Source organism: Pinus tabuliformis, chromosome 1_2 (genome assembly GCF_031772625.1).
Source record: "Pinus tabuliformis cultivar Carrire ecotype Pingquan chromosome 1_2, CPIR1, whole genome shotgun sequence".
Lineage (NCBI taxonomy): Eukaryota > Viridiplantae > Streptophyta > Pinopsida > Pinales > Pinaceae > Pinus > Pinus tabuliformis.
Window position 1 is genome coordinate 459973751 of NC_142298.1, and position 23007 is coordinate 459996757.

The 23007-nt window shown below is 37.7% G+C and overlaps 1 long non-coding RNA gene across 1 annotated transcript; it reads right to left on the bottom strand.

The window, feature by feature from the left end:
* Positions 1-793: 793 nt before the first annotated feature.
* LOC149206344 (uncharacterized) lies at positions 794-21160 on the bottom strand. Its single transcript, XR_016251919.1, has 6 exons — positions 20820-21160; positions 20537-20633; positions 10802-10846; positions 10266-10360; positions 1070-1231; positions 794-949 (listed from the first exon to the last, which is right to left on the bottom strand). It is a non-coding gene; the product is annotated as an uncharacterized LOC149206344 (long non-coding RNA).
* Between the last annotated feature and the right edge of the window lie 1847 nt (positions 21161-23007).

The window sequence follows — 23007 nt, forward strand, 5'->3', positions numbered from 1 at the left end:
GTTGCAAAGGAAACGTCGTAAGGCATAGTGTGTGGAAGAATATTGAAACGTGAATAGGCTTTTGCGGGCTTTTTTCGAAGCAAGGGTCGATGAATTCGAGCTTTTATTTGAGGGAGCGATGCCGAAAATTGTTGAAATGGAATGCAAGCAACCATAAATATGCATCAAACTTGTTCATAGACCTTGTTTGTTGCTAGAAAAAATTGTGGAGTTAAAGGTGAAGATAAATGAATGAATCCATGCGAACAACAACCGGGCAACCATATTGATTTGGAAAGGGCTATTTAAGAAATCATTATTCAAGTGGGAAATAAAATTAATATGCGAACAACAATCGGGCGACCATATTGATTTGGAAAGGGCTATTTAAGAAACCATTACTGAAATTGAAAATTAAATTAATATGAAGATATATTGAAAACATGTATTATAATCATTAAAGTCAATTGATTTTGCAAACAAAATATGTTAAAACTCATTGACAATGAAATGGTTGTGAGGACATAAACTACAAAAATGGCATTGATCTCGAAACATCCCTTTTTAAGCTTGAAACGGGAAACACAAATAGTTGCGAGGACATGAACTATCAAAATGGTATTTGATGTTGAAACATCCCTTTTTAAGTGTGAAATGGAAAATACAAATAGTGTATTGTAACATCCTTTTTAAAGTTTGAAATGGAAAATAGAAAGTGTGTTGTAACATCCTTTTTAAAGATTGAAATGGAAAACACAAATAGTTGTGAGGAAACAAAGAATGAAAACGGTATTCGATCTTGAAACATCCTTTTTCAAGTTTGAAATGGAAAATACAAACAGTGAATTGTAACAAAAGAGGTTTGAGAAGGAATATAATAGTCTAAAGAAAATTGTGCTTGTCATTCTATATATGAAGTTCTACGAATACATGGTGGAGGCAGCGAAGGCCTGAAGAAGCAGCAATGGACCTGCAAAATATATATTTTGTTAGAATTAGTAATATGTAAATCAGTTGCAGAAATTTACTAGTAATACTCTGAAGGTGAGTTGTGTTAAAATGAATCTGGAATGAATGGTAAAGAAGTTACCTTTGCTATGGGGATCCATATATTGTTAGTGGAAGATGCATGGTGAATAACGGCATATTGAACACCATTGGAGGGCAACGCATAGCTGGAGACGCAGTTTTTTTTGCATGCCAATATACATGTAGTTGTGTAGGTATGTTATTTCTGAGCCCATGTGGCCTGCTGCAAAAGAAAGAAAAGGTAAGAATGAGATGTACAGATAATATAAAGACATTCCAATATTTGTTTATTTACTAATAATGATCAAAGTTTGTTGTTGTTGAAAGATATGAAAAGTATGTTATGAAATAGAATGAGGTAAATAAATGGAGGAAACCTTTTGGTGATGTCAAAGTACGGGTTGGAGCAGATTATCTGGAGGCGGCATTGAACGGAGAATTTCTTCCGCGTGTTTTCTGCGAGCAATGTTTTTGTTGTCCTTCATTTTACTGTAACGATCGAAACTGAATGCGGGGTTAATTCGGAGATCTTGCAGAGAAGGCACTCTTGAAATAGCTGTGAATGTGAGACCTTGACGTTCTGTTTTTCCAATGTCAATTGTTGCTTTTGGAAGGGTCATACCCTGAGATTTATGTATGGTTAAAGCCCAAGCCATCTTCAGTGGAATTTGTGCACGACCATTTCTTTTTACTGCTGGAATAGGCAAGTGAGTGGGGTTTCTTTCATCCCAAGGAGGACCAATGTACTTGGGGAAATCCACGACAACAAATGTTGGAATTTGTGGTGGTGCAGTTGATTCTTTGTAAAAGATGGTTACAATTTTGCCAAGGGAACCATTAACAAGACCGGCTGAAACCCAAAGGTTGGAAGTCAACATAACTTTTTCGCCATTGCATAGCAATACAATTCGCTCAAGTTGCTCATCTTCAGAGGAAAGACTGGAATATGTGTTGTCATCTTCAGCAATGGATCGTGCGATAGGAGTGTTTAGAGATTTCATCATTTGCTTATTATGGACCGTTGTTTGAGCATTTGTTGGAAATAGATGCATGGAATCATGGAATGAACATATTTCTTCTTCTGATAAAAAGGAATCTGTGCGCAACATGAGTACGTTGTAGTCGTCGATTGTTGGATTTGCATCTCTAATGTTCTGGAGAATGTTCCTGAAAGTAACCTGTGCGATGTCGTCGCCCTGTTGACGAAATATTGTGTCCAATGTGATGACTGTGTTGAAGGTGTTCCATAATGCGCTTCCGTGGCTCGTCCCTGCATATAGAGGTATGTCTTTGACGGGTGGTAGCTGACCGATATCACCAACCAATATTATGGAACAACCACCGAAAGAAGTGTTTCTTTGGTGGGGAAAAGCCTCGCGAAGACGTTCATCAATATGGCTGAGAAGCTTTGGCCCAATGAAGCTCATTTCATCGATCAATATGTATCTTATATGCCTGAGTTCTTCCTGGAATTTTGCAAGAGCACTACCTTCCAACGGCATAAGATCCTTTATAGGAAGGTGCAAAGCAGAATGGATTGTCGACGCTTGTATGTTGAAGGCAGCAACCCCTGTAGGGGCGAGGAGCATGATCGGTGAAGGTTCCAGGCTTGCAAGGCCTATGAGCATATCTTTGATGCAATTAATAAGGAGGGATTTTCCCGTACCAGCAGTGCCTTGTATTATCATTCTGAGAGCGGGTAAATAATCCTTCCTAGCAAAATGATTAAGAATAATATTTAGAGATTTTCTTTGCATTGGAGATAATGTAGGAAGGGTCGGCAGGGTATGTTGATGTGTTTGAAGAATGCGGTGGATGGAGCGGCTATTCTCAATGAATTGTATTGCATTATTCTGTAGATCCAATGGGATAGTGGTATGATTCCAGTTATGGGTGTCATCAAAGCCACGAAGACCAAGCCTGTCAAGGTCGTTTATGAGAAGCTCATTTGTAGGGTGTAATTGGGAAAGTAATTCCCATTCATTTATTTCCATGGCGTCTGCTGGATTGGCTTCATTCATAGCTGAGGTATCATTTGCGACAGATTCAATATCAGATAATGTGCGGTGTTGATGCCAAGGATTGTAGAATGGGCGAAATGCTTGCCAATTTGCGATGAATTCTGCAGCAGAATCTCCTATATCTTGTACGATACGACGAAAAGGTTTGGATAGCATAAGCTCAACCCTGCAAAAGTCAGCGTAGCAAGGTTCTGTTGTGGATGGTATGGAGGAGTAACGTGGTATGACCCGAACAATTGCCTTTGTAGGCCTTTGTTTCCATTTGTTTATTTTGCGACGAGGATCATATGACCAGGATCTTGCCAACTCTATTATGGATGTGGACTCTAGGGTAGAAGGGCGCTGGATATATGTATCTATGAAGTGCGGGGATGTAGTGGAGGCGGTGTCCGTTTGTGGAAGGCGCATAAGAATTTTGTGGTTTACATTTAAAGAAATGAATGGGCGACTACATAAGGTTAACGGTAATTTTTGCAGCATATGGCAGGTTTCTTGGGCTCCAATGTCACGATCAACAAGGGTTTCTGCAAGAAATTTTCGAAATTCGGATGTTGCTGGGTCAGCAATGGGTGAAGCCAGGACAATTCTACGTAGCATGTCGTGGAAGCTTTCAGATTTTTTTTTCTGCTTTGGATGCATATTTGGCGATATATTTTTGAACAGCGTGTATGGAGAGTACTGGTTGGCAGTCAACATTTGCACGCCAAATAGATAGGATGGTAGGGTTATGGCTATTGAGTCGATCGTCGTTCCGAGCAGGGGTGTATGTTTTTTGGCCATTGGAATCAATGAATAAGGCCGATTTTGGATGTAATTCCCACGGTGCTTTATAACGACATTGGAGTGAGGATCCATTTTTTCTTAAGCACGTGCTTTCTAAGCATTTTGTGTGACGTTCAACACAATTGACGAGTTGTTCATAGTCACTGAAAGGATTGGTTCTGAAGATTTGCAGTGTGGACAACAGGCAAGGGTCTTCAGGATTTTTCCAAGCATTTGGTTGGTTTGAATTCGAAGGAGCACGAGGGTTCCAAGCGGAAATATATTTGTCGAAGAACTGCCTTGCAATATCGACTGCTTCTGTGTCTTCCCAGTTGAGATTCTCCATATCAGGTGCATTTTCTATCCAAAGGAAACCATGGATGTGCGCAGATCCCCTATGTTTCCATTCATACCTAACAAGTATGCGTTTTTGTAAGATAATTTTGCAATAGGTGAGGAATGTTGTTTAGAGTTCTTGGAGGAAAAAAAATGAGGTAGAATGCGTACCTGTACCAGTAATCTTTTGTATTCAGGTGTTTCTCCAAGATAATCTCACGAAATGCTGTGAATCTATGGTGCATATATAGTGATGTTAAATGTGGGTTAGAGATAATGTTATCATTTCTCCACTTTTGTTGTTTTCCAATATCAGTAGGAAGACATCCGGGCATGACTGCATGAAGATCAGGCCATTTTGTATCAGCTGCACTTAATGTGAAGAAGAACGTCGGGCAACCGAGTTGAGATATCATGTCCATTAGTTCATTTTTAGCTTTGTGCCAAAATGACCTTGTTCCACGTAAAGAGCTGCCGAATCGCATGACTTGCTCCGCCAATTGCTCATCTGGAAATTGTTCTAATCGAATGTTCAGATCTTGAATAGATATTGGAAAGCTATCTGTGATGTTTTTTTTCACAAAAAACGACGCTGTTGCTTGACTGCGATGCTGAAGCATGAGATTATATATGTAATAACGAAAGCGTGGGTGGCTTCCAAATCTGTTATCGGAGTAACGTATGAGATGAAGTGCATATTCATGTAACTGCACTGCTTTCATTCTTGGCTGATTTGGAATTACAGCGCCTGTTGGGAAAAGGGCGGGGGAAGCCATGAAGAGTAGACCTTCTGTGTTGTATTCATTGACTGGCGATAAACCAATTGTTGGCCACTCAATTGTAGTATCAGATTGGTGGTTGTAAGCATGCAAATAATGGCGGATTTCTTGGATTTCTGTATTTGTATTGGGTATGATGGGTACGAACGATGATGTTTGGCCAGCGGATGGGTCTGTGAAATCTTCGGTGAGCTCATGGGGTGGTTCAAGTGGAAGGCGAACAGTGGTTTCTGTAGTATTGGAATGGTGAAGGGAGGAGGAGACATCGGTGGGGATTGCTGGTAAGGATGCCAGTGCATTGGAATCAATACGAACATTCTTATAGTATGGGTCATTAGCCAATTTGTATTCCAATGCAGCGAGAACGCGATGTCTACTGACAATGAAATCATAAGCCTTATGGTCACTACTATGACGCGTGACAATTAGGATGTCCAAGTGCTCAACACGGCGTGGCAACATGTTTGCGATTTTTGTTATGTCTTGAGGAAAACAAATTGTGTGGCCACTGTATTTATACTGGCCACCACGTGCATGTGTTACCTGCAGTATAGGGTTAACCCTAGCAATGAGCATTTCTTCTATTTGTGAAAGAGACGTAAGGGCAACTGGTAGAGGGCCAGGGTCCATGTTGTTTGATAATGAGAAGCGATGACCCTTTGTTTCAGAGGCGCATCTGGAGCAGCAAGACATGTTGTTGGAATTGCGGATATGTATTCCAGGATATGATTCAAGACAAATGGAGCATGGGCATTTAGGTGGAAGTGTATCAAGCTTTGAACGGAAATCTCGATGTGCTTGATCAGTATAAACGTTGCTGAAAGCATGTGCAAAGGAGGGGTTAGGGCAATGAGGCATGGATGCATTTGTTTGAGAGGTTTGCTGAGAAGATAAAGAGTCTGATAATTGCAAGGGAGGATTGTTTTCAGGGTGGGCCATTTCAGACGAGGAAGGTTGGTCACCCTTTTGTTTTTTGTGTTTTTGACATTCTACGATGTTTTTCTTTGCTTGGTAAAGCTCACGGCGCCGTGCATTTATTCGTTCTTTATTTGTTGCATAGTATCTTCGAGCACGTTCATTATTAGAAGAAGAAGCCATCCGCAAAATTTATGGCACCTATAAGCAAGGGAGGGGAAAAGAAGAATGTTATTTAGAGACAACAACCACGTTATTGTATGAAAGCGAAAGAAGGGTAAAAAATGCAAGCGAAAGCAAAAGAAGGGGAAAAAATGTAAGTTCTGAACAGTGCCATGTGAATTTTTTTATTTGAGAAATGTTTTTGAAAGAACGTATTAGTATTTTTTCTGCATACATGTAGGTAGTTTCATGTGTAAAGCTGGTAAAAGGAAAAAAAAAATGTGATTTTGTCTACTAACATAATGCTAGATACAATGGAGAACAAATATTTTTTTCAATGGTATATAAGAAAATTTCATAAGAAGACATGCAACAATATATCTTGTAAAGTTGTATTTATAAAATTGGACAATAGGAATTGCCAAAAAGCAAGGAACACATTCTGCAATATTTATTTACAATGTCGAGATGCTCTGAATTTCTCGAAGGATGTTTTTGCATTCTGTCGGGAAATGCAGTTTTTCTTCTTTTATGATAACGCATTTCAAGCGCGGGACTTCTTTAAAAGTTTCTGTCTTCACCGATAGTGTGAAGATATGATCTGTCCATAGAGCTCTAGAGACAATTTCCTTGATTAGTTCTGGATCTGAAGACAATAGATAGAAGTCTTTGGAATTATTTCCAAGAATTGTAGAGCCCGCGTCTTCGAAAGCAACAATTGAAGCCAATTCACCAGTGTGATCTTGTATGTCGATTTTCAATAAGTATTTGTAATCACAGTCGCTTACTTCAGCGTTGCATTTTGGACAGAACCAAACCCCTGTATTTTGTGGAATAAGTTTTTTCATGCATTTTCTCCCACCAACAATCGACGGGCAAGAAATGTAGTAAAAACTATCCATACCAATTTTTGTTATTGCGCCCTTTAGTTGGAAAAATGTTGGTTTCTCTAAGGAATCCATACTGTAAATGTCAGCAATTGTTAATTTTTTTTGTTGGTGGCATAAAGGAGATCTTGTTGTCAAAGATGTTGAAGCAGCAGTCGAGCCTTCTTTTTTAAACCACGACTTTAGCGCATGGGCCTCTTCAATGTCAGGATCTACAAGAACAATGGATCTTGTTGTAGTGCCGATATTTTTCCCATTAAATTCTCCAACACGTGCAGATTTGATTGCAATGATGGGGTTATTTCCTGTAGCACATAGGGAGGAGATTTCCTGTGAAATGGCATTAAAATTATCTCCCCAAAAGATTGCATCTATACTATACCCTGACATGTCTTGGAGCTGTACTGTTTGTTTATTGACTTCAGAGCCATCTCTTCTACGTATAGTGCATACACTGGAAATGTCTGTGACAACAACAAGAATATCAACAATGGAGTTGAAGTTTGTTGTTCTGATATCATCAATTGATTTTATACTGAATTGCACTGTTGGATTATGTTTTTTTTCACTGGCAACATGTTCTATGGTAGATGTTGCATTCAACAAAACTTCCCAGTCATTGTTCAAGTGGTTGTATTGCTTATTAGCCATTTTCACATTCCCTTTAGAAACAATGTAGACATTTCCATTTTGGATTTTGTCGAAAAAATAATCCGCGACATTGTTGAAACATGTGATATGTATTTCTCCACCCTCTGCATCGAACAGGTCAAAACCAAACACTTTACCGGGTCCGTACTGATTCTGAAAATGTCGAAGAGCTGTTTTCCTTTGGACGTATCCTTTTATGCACCAGTTTGAGTGGTAAGGGTTTAACGATTTGATGGGAATTTGAACCGGTTGAACGGACGGGGTTGGAGTAGTTGGAAGAGGGCATTGCCTTTTTGATGGAGGATGTGGATCCGATGAGGATGGAGAGTTTTCATGAGATGTGATGGGGATACTCATAGTTTTTGGATTGCCAATCAAGGGTGCAAATGAAGTAGATATTTCAAAGTCTATTAGCTTTATAGACCTACACGACAAATGAGAGTCAAAGGAATAACTGTTAGGAGCGGTTGTGTTAAAAGTAAAAAAATGTTAAATTTGAAATAAGAAATTTATAACAAACTTACGTTGAAGGACCAATAGCTGAGGTAGTCCAACTTTTAACATTTATAATAGAACCCTTTTGTAGCAAGCCTGTTGCTACGAGATCATTGAAATCTTTTGGAAGCATGATGTGTTTCTTATGTGTTCCGTCTGAAATTGCAGTACGATATCGTGGAGTTGAATTTTGCATTGATTGTATTGGCTCAAGTTCAACAATTTGTAGGTATGGTTGAATATGAGTTGATCCAGATAACATTGAGGAAATTGCATTTTCAGTGAGGTTTGATGTCATTTTCTGGTACAAAACAAAACACAAAAATGTTGAAAGAAGCATGTTTAGTTTTTTTCTAAATGAGTGGGCATCTAAGCTTGTAAACATAATGAAGAAAGATAGTTATTACCAACAACTTTTATACGTTCATTTTTTTAAGCATACTTCCACGAAGCGCAGAGGAAGGAGAGGGAGAAACAAATGAAATAGAAGGTTTGGGGGTAACTCTCGTAGCATCTGGTTGCTGATTTGATTGCCAAAAAATCATGGTGTTTTGAACGACAGAGGTCGAGAAAAGCCATACCAGCAGGTGAAGTGCAAGCCCTGGAAGGGACAATGTAGCCATATGAGGTACACTAACATCTCCCTAGAGGAAAAGGGAGCAGGATTCCCCCGAGGGGAAATCCTTGATTGGTGGACTCCATTTTGTCAAACTGAGACCAACGAGGGAGCAGTGATGTTATTCCGATTTGAATAAATTGTATGACACTTTGACACAACTTGCTTTTTCAATTTTTAAGAGACGAGAAAAAGCTAAAGACGATTCTAGTCGCCTTCAATTCTAGTCGCCTTCGATTTGGGCAACTCTAGTATCATCTGGTTGTTGAGTTGATTGCTCGAGAATCACGGTGTTTTGAACGGCAGAGGGTGAGAAAATACATATTGGCAGGCCAATTGCAAGCCCTGGAAGGGTCAATGTAGCCATATGAGGTGCACCAACATCTCCCCTAGAGGAAAAGGGAGCAGGATTCCTCCATGGGGAAATCCTTGAATGGTGGACTCCATTTTCCCACCCTAAGACCAACGAGGGAACAGTGAGGTTATTCCGATTTAAATAAATTTTATGACACTTTGACACAATTTGCTTTTTCATTTTTTAAGAGTCGAGAAAAAGCTAAAGGTGACACTAGTCGCCTTCGATTTTTAACGAGCCTGAAGTGACAAGTGCTCATGCTTTTTCATTTTTTAAGAGTCGAGAAAAAGCTAAAGATGACTCTAGTCGCCTTCGATTTTTAACGAGCCTGAAGTGACAAGTGCTCAGATGGTCCTTTTCTTTTAAGGAGTCTGAAAAGGAACGAAAGTGACTACTCTGGATATCTAGACAGGGGGATTACCAAACCAATCGCAAAACTGCAGAATACTTTTTATGGTACGGCAGTCAATCTTCCCGAATGCTGTGTTCAGTGCATTGCGATCGATAGGGCGGCAGACACGACTTCCTAAGGATAAAGGATATAGCCTACTGTGGTCTCCCAATATATACTCGACGGTACGTGGGAGCACAAGTCCGTACTGGCACTTGTCATTTCAAAGAGGAGGAATCACCCAACCTACGATGAAAGTGATAGTTACTAGGCTTTACGACGCCGGAACACGTCTCTAGCCTAGTCTTCTAAATGGTGTGCGTTAGGTTCCAAAGCGTTTTTATGTTCATTGAAATGTATTTTACAGTTGATCTTTCTTAAGAAGTTTGCCTTTAAGGTTGATCACGTGATGTACACATACAATTCCTAAATATGCAATCTAAGATGATAAACAATCGTTTACTTTCTTTTTTTGCAATGAAAATCCTAGCTACTAAGGAAAGAGAAGCGAAACTGTTTGAACATAGAGCAGAGAGCACACGCAAAGTCCTAAATCAATTTTCGCATGCATTCTAAATGCAAATGTACATGTGTGGATGACAAAAAAAATGCCAAGTGGAATATAATATCAATACACACTAAAAAACAAGGCAGCCACGATGGCACCACTTTGCATTAGTTAAACACAAAGGAATAAAGTTTAAATTATCAAGAAAGCATATATATAACTGAATCATTTCAATCGGAAAATAATTTTGAATGAAATTTATAAGACTCTTTAGTTGCTCAGTGGCAAATGTACAATTGATGGAAGAGGATTTTGTATCATGGCCCATGGATGAAATATAAATGAAGCAAAAACTCGGAAAAGAGACTAAGGTTGTTACCAGAGATGATGCAATATAGAAAACGCCCAGAAATGTCCGTCAATGCTGAAAGTTGGATGCCCAGTGACAAAACAGAGTAGGCCAAGGCAAAGTATCTGTATTCAACATTATTGTGAGAGTAACCAACACAAGCTGCATAGTGCTATGCAAATTAATAGTCTTTGCGAGAAGAAAACCAAACATAATCCACACAATCTAATCCTCGCAAGGAAGGTTTTGTAGGGATTTAAAGGTTTTCTTATGTTATAAAATCCTAGGCAAATGTGGGTGCCCCAGCAAATAAAAATGTTTACCATAATACCCACTTGCTATTAAGCATTGTCTCCAAAGGAACTTGAACAATATGATAAAAGATTGATCTTTTACTTCTATAATATACATAATGTTAAATATATGAAAAACACTTTCTGCTTTCAAGTAAGACTCTATAGTTGCTGAGTGGCTAATGTACAATTGATGGAAGAGGATTTTCTATCATGGTCCATGGATGAAATAGAAATGAAGCAAAAACTCGGAAAGGAGATTAAGGTTGTTACCGGTGTTGAAGCAATACAGAGAACGTCTAGAAATGTCCTTCAACGCTGAAAGTTGAACAAGAACTACAAATTAGTTTGCAACTGCTTCACATATAGTAAAAAATGGATATTGTCAAATAAAGGTAGGGAGAAATTCAATAACAAAACAGAGATTAAACTACATGCAAGATGATCCGAGAACGAGTAGTTTAATATCATCTTTTAATATAATTTGATGGTTAAAAAAATATGTTGCATCATTCAAAAGTTATCAATTCAAATTTACAGATAGAATATGCATGACTTTGCACACAAAAAATAGAATATGCATAACTTTGCAAACTTAAATAGTGATTTCAGAAGTAAAATATATAAATACATTGTATGAGTCAAATTACTTCCAAAGTTAACAAGATTGGATCTCGTTACAAGAACTTCCAGCCACCTTGTTGTAAGACCTTCATATTTAAAAACATTTTACCCTACTTATACTCTGTAATTGAGAGTATAGCTAGAATATAAGGCTGTACTTCCTTACATGGGAAATATATATATATGCACATCAAAGCCTGATTGAATAACCCGAGAGCATAGTTCAAAACACCAAGTTGAAGCCTAGATTTATATTTAATGTTGCACAAATTTGGCATAAAGCATAGGATAAACCACTGACAAAGTTAACAAAGCCTGATTGAATAACCTGAGAGCATAGTTCAAAACACCAAGTTGAAGCCTAGATTTATATTTAATGTTGCACAAATTTGGCAGAAAGCATAGGATAAACCACTGACAAAGTCAACAAAGCCTGATTGAATAACCTGAGAGCATAGGTCAAAACACCAACTCAAAAGTCTAATCCACTGCCATGTTGTGTGAAATTTGGCCCTTTTGAGTATTAACATTATGTGCCATGTAACGGGGTATAATTTGATGGCATGTTATTGCTGTTTAATTTGAGGACAATCAAGAATAGGACAATACCTTCTTGAGCATTAAATCTTTGATAACAATTTCTGCATAATTCCGAGGGCAATCTCTGTTCTTGTGGTTCAGGTCTTCATTTCTTCAATGAACATTCAATAAGTATTGCCAGTTTGCATTTTATTCTAAAAAAATTCCAAACAATCCCACTCATGTTTGTGACTTGAGGTCCATCGAAGGATTTTATGCTTTCAATGTATGTTTGGCTGCTGACCCTCTACGTGTTGAATTTCAACATTTTTGTGGTTAGTTTTCTTCTCAGAGTTCGGTTAGAGAATGTATATCTTTCCATGCTAATTTGCTTCTCTGCTTACTTGTGGACCTTTTGGTGCACTTGGTTTGTTGTTTAGTTGGCTTTTTCTTAAATTATTTTGTTCTAGTTTCGAGTTTTTAAGGTTGTTGATTTTTGAGTTTTTCAGCATTTCAGGTCCACTATAATATTTCTTTAACTGTCATAACTCCCAAGGCATAAAAACATAAATTAATGCAGATAACAGGCCAGCTAACCATAGTAATATGTCATATCAAGAAGTTGGTGGAATCATGCCCACATTGGGAGAGGGCTCTTTATCCTCAAGGTTCTATGCCTCCATCCATAACTTGCAGGTTTAGGATCAGTCACAATGGATTTTCATCCATAGCTTCCTTCTTGGACTCTTCACATCACTCTAGCTCAGAAATGGCTAGAAGGATGGTCAAAACTTATCAAACTGGGGAACTTTTGAGCCCTGGAGTACAAACCAGCAACTTCGCCTCTCTTGATGTTCACAAAAAGCTTGGCCTACCCTATGCTGAGGCCAACACAGGGCAATGATTACCAGAAGCTCTAGGATGAGAAGAATGCATCGGCAAGCACTCATCTATGGGGACTATACTCATGGTGCAGGGCACACTGTTCTAGTTAGACATAGCCTAAAAAATCTATAAAGACTGTATACATTAGTTCCGGAACAACCCCAACATAAGCTGCACAATTGATTGTGTAAATGGACAGCTTCTGTGTGAACAACAGCTATTGTTTGCATCTCATTAGGTTCAGTGATATTAGTGTGTGTAATGACCATCGCTCTGAGAGTTTTTTAGAGAAATCTTGAAGGCTAGTGAACAAATCTTGAACCAGAAGTAGAAGAAGTACATTTTGGGGCAGACCTTGGGTTAACGTTTGGAGCAAAATTGTAGCCTCTCTTGAAGCAGGCTTGGAGATGGTAGTATGGTGCCAATAGGTGCCAACAGAAATCATGAAATTGTTAATGCTATTTGATTCAACCTAACAGTGATGTGCTATCAAACTCCTCCAGCTGGAATGCATGCTTGAAGACATCAATTCACAAGTTTTACATGCAATAGCAGAAAATAACCATATGCATAGCCTAGCCATTGAATAGAATTCAATGTAACAATGATGTGCTATCAAACTCCAGCTGAAATGAGTGCTTTGAAAAAATTGACTGGGAAGGGGGGGCTCTGTTTTCTACACGATTAGCTTATCCCAGTTTTATATGCTAAACATTCCCCTAAACGCAGTTTTTGTTCATTTGACCCTTTTGACTATTAACATTATGTGCCATGTAACGGGGTATAATTTGATGGCATGTTATTGCTGTTTAATTTGAGGACAATCAAGAATAGGACAATACCTTCTTGAGCATTAAATCTTTGATAACAATTTCTGCATAATTCCGAGGCCAATCTCTGTTATTGTGGTTCAGGTCTACATTTCTTCAATGAACAGTCAATAAGTATTGCCAGTTTGCATTTTATTCTAAAAAAATTCCAAACAATCCCACTCATGTTTGTGACTTGAGGTCCATCGAAGGATTTTATGCTTTCAATGTATGTTTGGAGTTGTCTCTGTTTAATTGAATGGATTGTGTGCCTTGACAAAAAAGTAAGTGACCTGTTGAGGTAACATATGAACAACTCAATTACGAACACCTAGCAGAAATATCTTCTCATTATTAATTATGGATATTCTACATGGAAAATGAAGTAGATAATGTAGCTCTGATATGATGAGAAAATTATTTGTTGAATATAGAATGTTAAGGTAAAGAATTTAGTTAAGAGGTGAAAAATATATTCCTCCAAAATAGGATAAAGGACAGCTGGTGAAGATAGGTGGCAGAGGATCAGTAGGCAGAAGATTACTTAAGATTTAAGTTGATTGTGTAAATGGACAACTTCTGTGTGAACAACAGCTATTGTTTGCATCTCATTAGGTTCAGTGATACAAGACTTTGGGAGAGAATGAAAATCCTCAGCCATGAACATATTGCACTTCTGTTGGATACGTCACTAATGCATAGATTCGATTCTTTGGTTGACCAGGATATTAACATCATAATTCCTACTCAAATTTTGCATGGCAGAATCCTTAAACACTGCATATTTTGAAAATGACAGATATGGTGGAAATTCATATATCTGTATTGTTCAGAGTTTTAAGAAGCACATGTATCTAAGAATCCAGGAACCTGAGTTAAGAGAAACGAGAAGTTTAGGGATCTGTTTTAAAGGTCATTATCCAGCAATGACAAAAAGGTGAAATTTTGGAGTTGTCTCTGTTTAGTTGAATGGACTGTGTGCCTTGACAAAAAAGTAAGTGACCTGTTGAGGTAACATATGAACAACTCAATTACGAACACCTAGCAGAAATATCTTCTCATTATTAATTATGGATATTCTGATGCTAAATTCTGAGGATCTGGTATAACAGTAGATTCTACACAAAATGGTGAAACCATCTGAGCTCTTCATCAGTAAGAGAAATTCTTGATATAGCAGATAAAGCTCATGATGGGGATATCACTGATACGGTTTAGGCACCTCAGCCTCTTGCAACATAAAGTGGTCTCACAACTATTTCAGCTATGACCAGCAATGACAAAAAGGTGAAATTTTGGAGTTGTCTCTGTTTAATTGAATGGACTGTGTGCCTTGACAAAAAAGTAAGTGACCTGTTGAGGTAACATATGAACAACTCAATTACGAACACCTAGCAGAAATATCTTCTCATTATTAATTATGGATATTCTACATGGAAAATGAAGTAGATAATGTAGCTCTGAGATGATGAGAAAATTATTTGTTGAATATAGAATGTTAAGGTAAAGAATTTAGTTAAGAGGTGAAAAATATATTCCTCCAAAATAGGATAAAGACAGCTGGTGAAGATAGGTGGCAGAGGATCAGTAGGCAGAAGATTACTTAAGATTTAAGTTGATTGTGTAAATGGACAACTTCTGTGTGAACAACAGCTATTGTTTGCATCTCATTAGGTTCAGTGATACAAGACTTTGGGAGAGAATGAAAATCCTCAGCTATGAACATATTGCACTTCTGTTGGATACGTCACTAATGCATAGATTCGATTCTTTGGTTGACCAAGATATTAACATCATAATTCCTACTCAAATTTTGCATGGCAGAATCCTTAAACACTGCATATTTTGCAAATGACAGATATGGTGGAAATTCATATATCTGTATTGTTCAGAGTTTTAAGAAGCACATGTATCTAAGAATCCAGGAACCTGAGTTAAGAGAAACGAGAAGTTTAGGGATCTGTTTTAAAGGTCATTATCCAGCAATGACAAAAAGGTGAAATTTTGGAGTTGTCTCTGTTTAGTTGAATGGACTGTGTGCCTTGACAAAAAAGTAAGTGACCTGTTGAGGTAACATATGAACAACTCAATTACGAACACCTAGCAGAAATATCTTCTCATTATTAATTATGGATATTCTACATGGAAAATGAAGTAGATAATGTAGCTCTGAGATGATGAGAAAATTATTTGTTGAATATAGAATGTTAAGGTAAAGAATTTAGTTAAGAGGTGAAATATATATTCCTCCAAAATAGGATAAAGGACAGCTGGTGAAGATAGGTGGCAGAGGATCAGTAGGCAGAAGATTACTTAAGATTTAAGTTGATTGTGTAAATGGACAGCTTCTGTGTGGACAACAGCTATTGTTTGCATCTCATTAGGTTCAGTGATACAAGACTTTGGGAGAGAATGAAAATCCTCAGCAATGAACATATTGCACTTCTGTTGGATACGTCACTAATGCATAGATTCGATTCTTTGGTTGACCAGGATATTAACATCATAATTCCTACTCAAATTTTGCATGGCAGAATCCTTAAACACTGCATATTTTGCAAATGACAGATATGGTGGAAATTCATATATCTGTATTGTTCAGAGTTTTAAGAAGCACATGTATCTAAGAATCCAGGAACCTGAGTTAAGAGAAACGAGAAGTCTAGGGATCTGTTTTAAAGGTCATTATGCAAGCAAAGAAATCAAAAGCAGGTACCAGGGATATATGAATGACTTTTCAGCTTGTGAAAGCTGAAGAATACCAATTTCCTTTCTACTACACAATTATAGTGCTCGTGTGCATCTTCCCCAAATTGAAACAAATGTTATTGTATATAAATCAATTGACTGGGGAGATTCCTGCTGAGATTGGGAACCTCACATCCCTAACCGCTCTTGACTTGGATAATAATTACCTCACAGGGATCATTCCTAAGGAGATATCTTCATTGAAAAATTTAGGTCTTGTACACCTCTGGAACAACAGCTTGACAGGTCAGATACCAGCAGGTCTTGCTGAGCTTGATCATTTATATGATATTGCTCTGTTCATGAATCAGTTAACTGGCAACTTAAGTATATCAGTACATGCCAAATGGAAGCTTAGGTGACTTTCTGAGAGGCAGTAACGCACATGTGCTTGACTACAATATACGGTACAAGATTGCACTTGGCACTGCTCATGCCTTGTCCTACTTGCACCATGACTGTGTACCCCCCATTGTGCATCGAGATGTAAAGCCAGACAATATTCTGCTTGATGATGAGTTGGAACCGCATTTAGCTGATTTTGGAATTGCAAAGATCCTTGATAACATACATCCCATGGGGTGCACAGTTTCAGGTGTTCCAGGTTCTGTTGGATACATTGCCCCGGGTAAGCATACTGTTGCCTTTCATTGTATGTTTACTTTTCCCATCACTCTTCTAGGATGGTTATCTTTCCAATTCAATCAATTAAGCTGCATATTGTAGCCTTATGGGCATTGTGAGATAGTATTGTTAAATCTTTGCTTCCTTGTATGGTCATTAAAGTCAAAATTCTAAAAGAGAAGAAGTATTTGATAAAAACATTTTTTTTACATTTTATTTTATATAGACACATTAGTCCTTACCTAAAAGCATCATGCAATTGCATAGACCAGTACCCTGGATAGATGTGCAAATCAATGTGATTTTGGTCATTCATGCTATCAGTAGTGATTACAATACGCATGAATGGATTTGATACATAAGCAGGTAAGCTTCTTCTTGAGTGACTGGAATTATAATGCCAAACCTCCTTGTAATTGGACTGGCGTTGTTTGTGATTCTTCTAATACAGTTATTAGAGGCCTTAACTTGAGCTACAAAGGACTTTCAGGCTTTTTGTCTCCTGTAATCTGCCAGCTTCCGAATCTTACAGACTTGGAGTTTGCAGGCAACAATTTCAATGGTCCCTTTCCAGCATGGTTCTCTAACTACACTAAATTAGCCAAGTTGGATTTGAGTTTCAATGGCTTCGGGGGTCCTCTGCGTGAAACTATTTTTGATTTTTGCAATCTAGCTTATTTAGATATATCAACTAACCAATTTTCAGGGGCCTTGCCAGAAAGCATAGGAAGACTTGCAAAGCTTGAGTACCTGAATGTCCCAGTCTGCCAGTTCAGTGGTTCAATTCCTCCCCAAATTGGTAATCTCTCTGAGTTAACAACCTTGCACATCCCTAACCGCTCTTGACTTGGATAGTAATTACCTCACAGGGATCATTCCTAAGGAGATATCTTCATTGAAAAATTTAGGTCTTGTACACCTCTGGAACAACAGCTTGACAGGTCAGATACCAGAAGGTCTTGCTGAGCTTGATCATTTATATGATATTGCTCTGTTCATGAATCAGTTAACTGGCAACTTAAGTATATCAGTACATGCCAAATGGAAGCTTAGGTGACTTTCTGAGAGGCAGTAACGCACATGTGCTTGACTACAATATACGGTACAAGATTGCTCTTGGCAGATTTAGCTCATTTTGGAATTGCAAAGATCCTTGATAACATACATCCCATGGGGTGCACAGTTTCAGGTGTTCCAGGTTCTGTTGGATACATTGCCCCGGGTAAGCATACTGTTGCCTTTCATTGTATGTTTACTTTTCCCATCACTCTTCTAGGATCGTTATCTTTCCAATTCAATCAATTAAGCTGCATATTGTAGCCTTATGGGCATTGTGAGATAGTATTGTTAAATCTTTGCTTCCTTGTATGGTCATTAAAGTCAAAATTCTAAAAGAGAAGAAGTATTTGATAAAAACATTTTTTTTACATTTTATTTTATATAGACACATTAGTCCTTACCTAAAAGCATCATGCAGTTGCATAGACCAGTACTCTGGATAGATGTGCAAATCAATGTAATTTTGGTCATTCATGCTATCAGTAGTGATTACAATATGCATGAATGGATTTGATACATAAGCAGGTAAGCTTCTTCTTGAGTGACTGGAATTATAATGCCAAACCTCCTTGTAATTGGACTGGCGTTGTTTGTGATTCTTCTAATACAGTTATTAGAGGCCTTAACTTGAGCTACAAAGGACTTTCAGGCTTTTTGTCTCCTGTAATCTGCCAGCTTCCGAATCTTACAGACTTGGAGTTTGCAGGCAACAATTTCAATGGTCCCTTTCCAGCATGGTTCTCTAACTGCACTAAATTAGCCAAGTTGGATTTGAGTTTCAATGGCTTCGGGGGTCCTCTGCCTGAAACTATTTCTGATTTTCGCAATCTAGCTTATTTAGATATATCAACTAACCAATTTTCAGGGGCCTTGCCAGAAAGCATAGGAAGACTTGCAAAGCTTGAGTACCTGAATGTCTCAGTCTGCCAGTTCAGTGGTTCAATTCCTCCCCAAATTGGTAATCTCTCTGAGTTAACAACCTTGTTTCTCTCTTGGAATTTCTTTTCCCCTCCATATCTACCCTCAAGATTGAGTAACTTGACTAAATTACAAATATTTAGCTGTGCAAGATGCCCTCTATCTGGAACCATACCCACATGGCTTGAAAGCTGGAGAGAGCTGGAATTTCTGGAGCTAACATATAACAATCTCACAGGCCCTATTCCTAAAGAGCTCATGCGCTTCCCCAAATTGAAACAGTTGTTATTGTATATAAATCGACTGGGGAGATTCCTGCTGAGATTGGGAACAATTTCAATGGTCCCTTTCCAGCATGGTTCTCTAACTGCACTAAATTAGCCAAGTTGGATTTGAGTTTCAATGGCTTCGGGGGTCCTCTGCCTGAAACTATTTCTGATTTTCGCAATCTAGCTTATTTAGATATATCAACTAACCAATTTTCAGGGGCCTTGCCAGAAAGCATAGGAAGACTTGCAAAGCTTGAGTACCTGAATGTCTCAGTCTGCCAATTCAGTGGTTCAATTCCTCCCCAAATTGGTAATCTCTCTGAGTTAACAACCTTGTTTCTCTCTTGGAATTTCTTTTCCCCTCCATATCTACCCTCAAGATTGAGTAACTTGACTAAATTACAAATCTTTAGCTGTGCAAGATGCCCTCTATCTGGAACCATACCCACATGGGTTGAAAGCTGGAGAGAGCTGGAATTTCTGGAGCTAACATATAACAATCTCACAGGCCCTATTCCTAAAGAGCTCATGCGCTTCCCCAAATTGAAACAGTTGTTATTATATATAAATCGACTGGGGAGATTCCTGCTGAGATTGGGAACCTCACATCCCTAACCGCTCTTGACTTGGATAGTAATTACCTCACAGGGATCATTCCTAAGGAGATATCTTCATTGAAAAATTTAGGTCTTGTACACCTCTGGAACAACAGCTTGACAGGTCAGATACCAGAAGGTCTTGCTATTGTTTGCATCTCATTAGGTTCAGTGATACAAGACTTTGGAAGAGAATGAAAATCCTCAGCCATGAACATATTGCACTTCTGTTGGATACGTCACTAATGCATAGATTCGATTCTTTGGTTGACCAGGATATTAACATCATAATTCCTACTCAAATTTTGCATGGCAGAATCCTTAAACACTGCATATTTTGCAAATGACAGATATGGTGGAAATTCATATATCTGTATTGTTCAGAGTTTTAAGAAGCACATGTATCTAAGAATCTAGGAACCTGAGTTAAGAGAAACGAGAAGTTTAGGGATCTGTTTTAAAGGTCATTATGCAAGCAAAGAAATCAAAAGCAGGTACCAGGGATATATGAATGACTTTTCAGCTTGTGATGCTAAATTCTGAGGATCTGGTATAACAGCAGATTCTACACAGAATGGTGAAACCATCTGAGCTCTTCATCAGTGAGATAATTCTTGATACAGCAGATAAAGCTCATGATGGGGATATCACTGATACGGTTTAGGCACCTCAGCCTCTCGCAACATAAAGTGGTCTCACAACTATTTCAGCTACGACCAGCAATGACAAAAAGGTGAAATTTTGGAGTTGTCTCTGTTTAATTCAAAAAGCAAGATCCCAAAAAGAAAAATCGGCAGCAATTAAAATAGGCAGCAATTAGAATAGTACTCTGTTCTCGACATTCAAGCACACACTTTACAAATTTTGTAATTCAAACAGCGAAAGTATTTCAGCATCAGGAATTTCAGCACAGAAATTTGTCCCAAGTATCTAGGACTAACCATTCAGGTGACCAACCTTGAAAACCATCGAAATCATAGAGATGAAGGTGAGAAGCGCCAATGTAGTTAGAAAGAGCCGAGGCTCATGCCATCAACCAAAGTGTACTGCATACCTGGAAAAACATTGAACAGGAAAAAAAATAAGTTGGGAAGGCTACCTTCCCCTCTGCAGCGATTTAAGTAAAATAAAAAAATGATATCAAAGGATTATGTGTGCAGAAGAAGAGCATCCCTCTATCTCGTGTTGGAAAATTGATTAATCAATGCATGATACCCTTCACTGGATAGAGAGTTCATACCTTGGAGGACTTGGATCATAACTGGAACCCAGAAAGCATGTAAGCTTATAAAAGAGACAGCTATGTAGTATGAACAGTAGGAAAACGTAAAAGGGAACAGTAGGAAAACGTAAAAGGGTTTGATAGCTGTGGGTCGAACCTTAAATAGCTACTAATCATGGAGGCCAAATAACTGTCGACAAAGAATCTCTGCCAGCATGCGAAGGCAGCAGAAGAGTCTCATCGCAGAGTCTCTTTGCCAGCATGGGAAGGCAGCAGAAGAGTCTCATCGCAGAGTCTCTTTGCCAGCATGCGAAGGCAGCAGAAGAGTCTTATGGCAGAGTCTATTTGCCAGCAGGCAGTCTATGCGAAGGCAGCAGAAGAGTCTCATCGCTTTTCATGGTCTATTAGTGGGAAAATACCATTTTTTATATAAATAAAACAGATTAAACGAACGGCCCAAAACACTCCAATCATCTAACACACAAAATCAACGGCTCACGATTGCACACGTCACATTTCAGGGATGTCTCTCTCAGAGGGAACGCCTTACGGCGTAATTACTATTAAAAAAATTAATAATAAAAAGAAAATTTAGCAATGTTCACTTCAAGATTCTCGGAAACGTCATTCTCTATGGAACTGGAAGTTCCCACGGTATTGTAAAACGAAATTTCCAACCATATCGTTAATGATCTGTCATTTTCTATGGAACTGGCAATTGCTACGGTATTGTAAAATAAAATTTCCAACCGGCCCGTATATACTATAAACTACTGCGGGAAGCTATACAACTAGCTCAGCTCCTGCCTTTCCTGGCTTTGCCTCTGGTTTTTTCCAGCTTGTTCTGATGGCTAGAAAGTACAAAGATTTTGGCCGAGTTGGAGCCAAAATACGTCCAACGTATTCAAGAGGAAAAAAAATAGCTATAAAATATCCTTTCCCATCCATACCATAGCTCCACAAAATACTTTCATTCTCTAGAAATAACATAGCCATACACTAGCCACATTTATCAATGGAATGATATAATATTTTAAAAAAATTATTATCATTTACTTTTTCAAAATTTAAATTATATAAAGCATTATAATCTAAGAATATTTATTTATTTTCTTTAATAAATAAAATTTTTTGTGTGGGCCTAGAGTATGTCATAAACTATTTTTACTTGGCAAAATGTTCATCTTCTTCGGACCTAAGGAAATAGATTAACAACCCAAGACCCAAAGGCATATGGAAGGAGTGAAAGCTTGCCCCCTTACTGACCACCAGTGGATTATTCCAGGTGGTGTGGTTTTCCTTGAATAATAGTGATGAGTCGACCTACATTTGCTGTTAGCAGTTAGTGATGGTTTCCCTCAATGTTGGTTTGACAATTGAGTTACGATAGGTTTTCCCAATGTGTAAAAAAAAAAATACATTTATGCTTTTATACCTTCATTAAGATTATAATAAAAAATATTTTAATTTGAGTTATTTTAAATATAATTTTTATTAACATATTCTTAATTTTTTTACTTTTATCAAAATTAATAAAAAAAATATCTATATTTTATCATTTTTAAATAATACTTTTAATCAACTGTAATATAATAATAATAAAAAATTATATTTAATTTTTTAATTAATGATTTTTGCTTTAAAGTTCTAATAACATTTATACTAAATATGTTACAAATCTAATAATAAGGCTGGGATTATCACCCTATGGGGAGTTGTTTTTTATGTTAGGAAAACAAAATTTTCCCTGCCTTTGCTTATTAATTGGATGAAACGTATTAACATGTTGATTGATTCTTTTCAGGACCTAACTTTTGAACATATCTATAGGGAGTAGAAAATTGTCACATATGCCTTATCAAAACAAGGTTGCAACATTCCTCATGGAGTGATCACTTACACATCTTTCTGCAATGACTCTCTTCTTCATAGAGTAGGATACTTTCCAATGACACAGAATCATAGTGTTAAGATGAAAATTTGTCTTTTTTGGTATGAGTTTTTTCATATGAAAATGCTAATGCTAGAAATTCTAAAAGACGTTGTATTAACTAAATGTTGTGACTGCTCATGAACAAGATCATGTGGACATATTTTTTTGGGTATATAAGGAGATCAATCAATAGGATGCAAGAAATCTTAGTTGAAAATATAAAATTTAGCAATAATAAGGGATATGAAGGTTATCAAGACTCATAATGTAAAT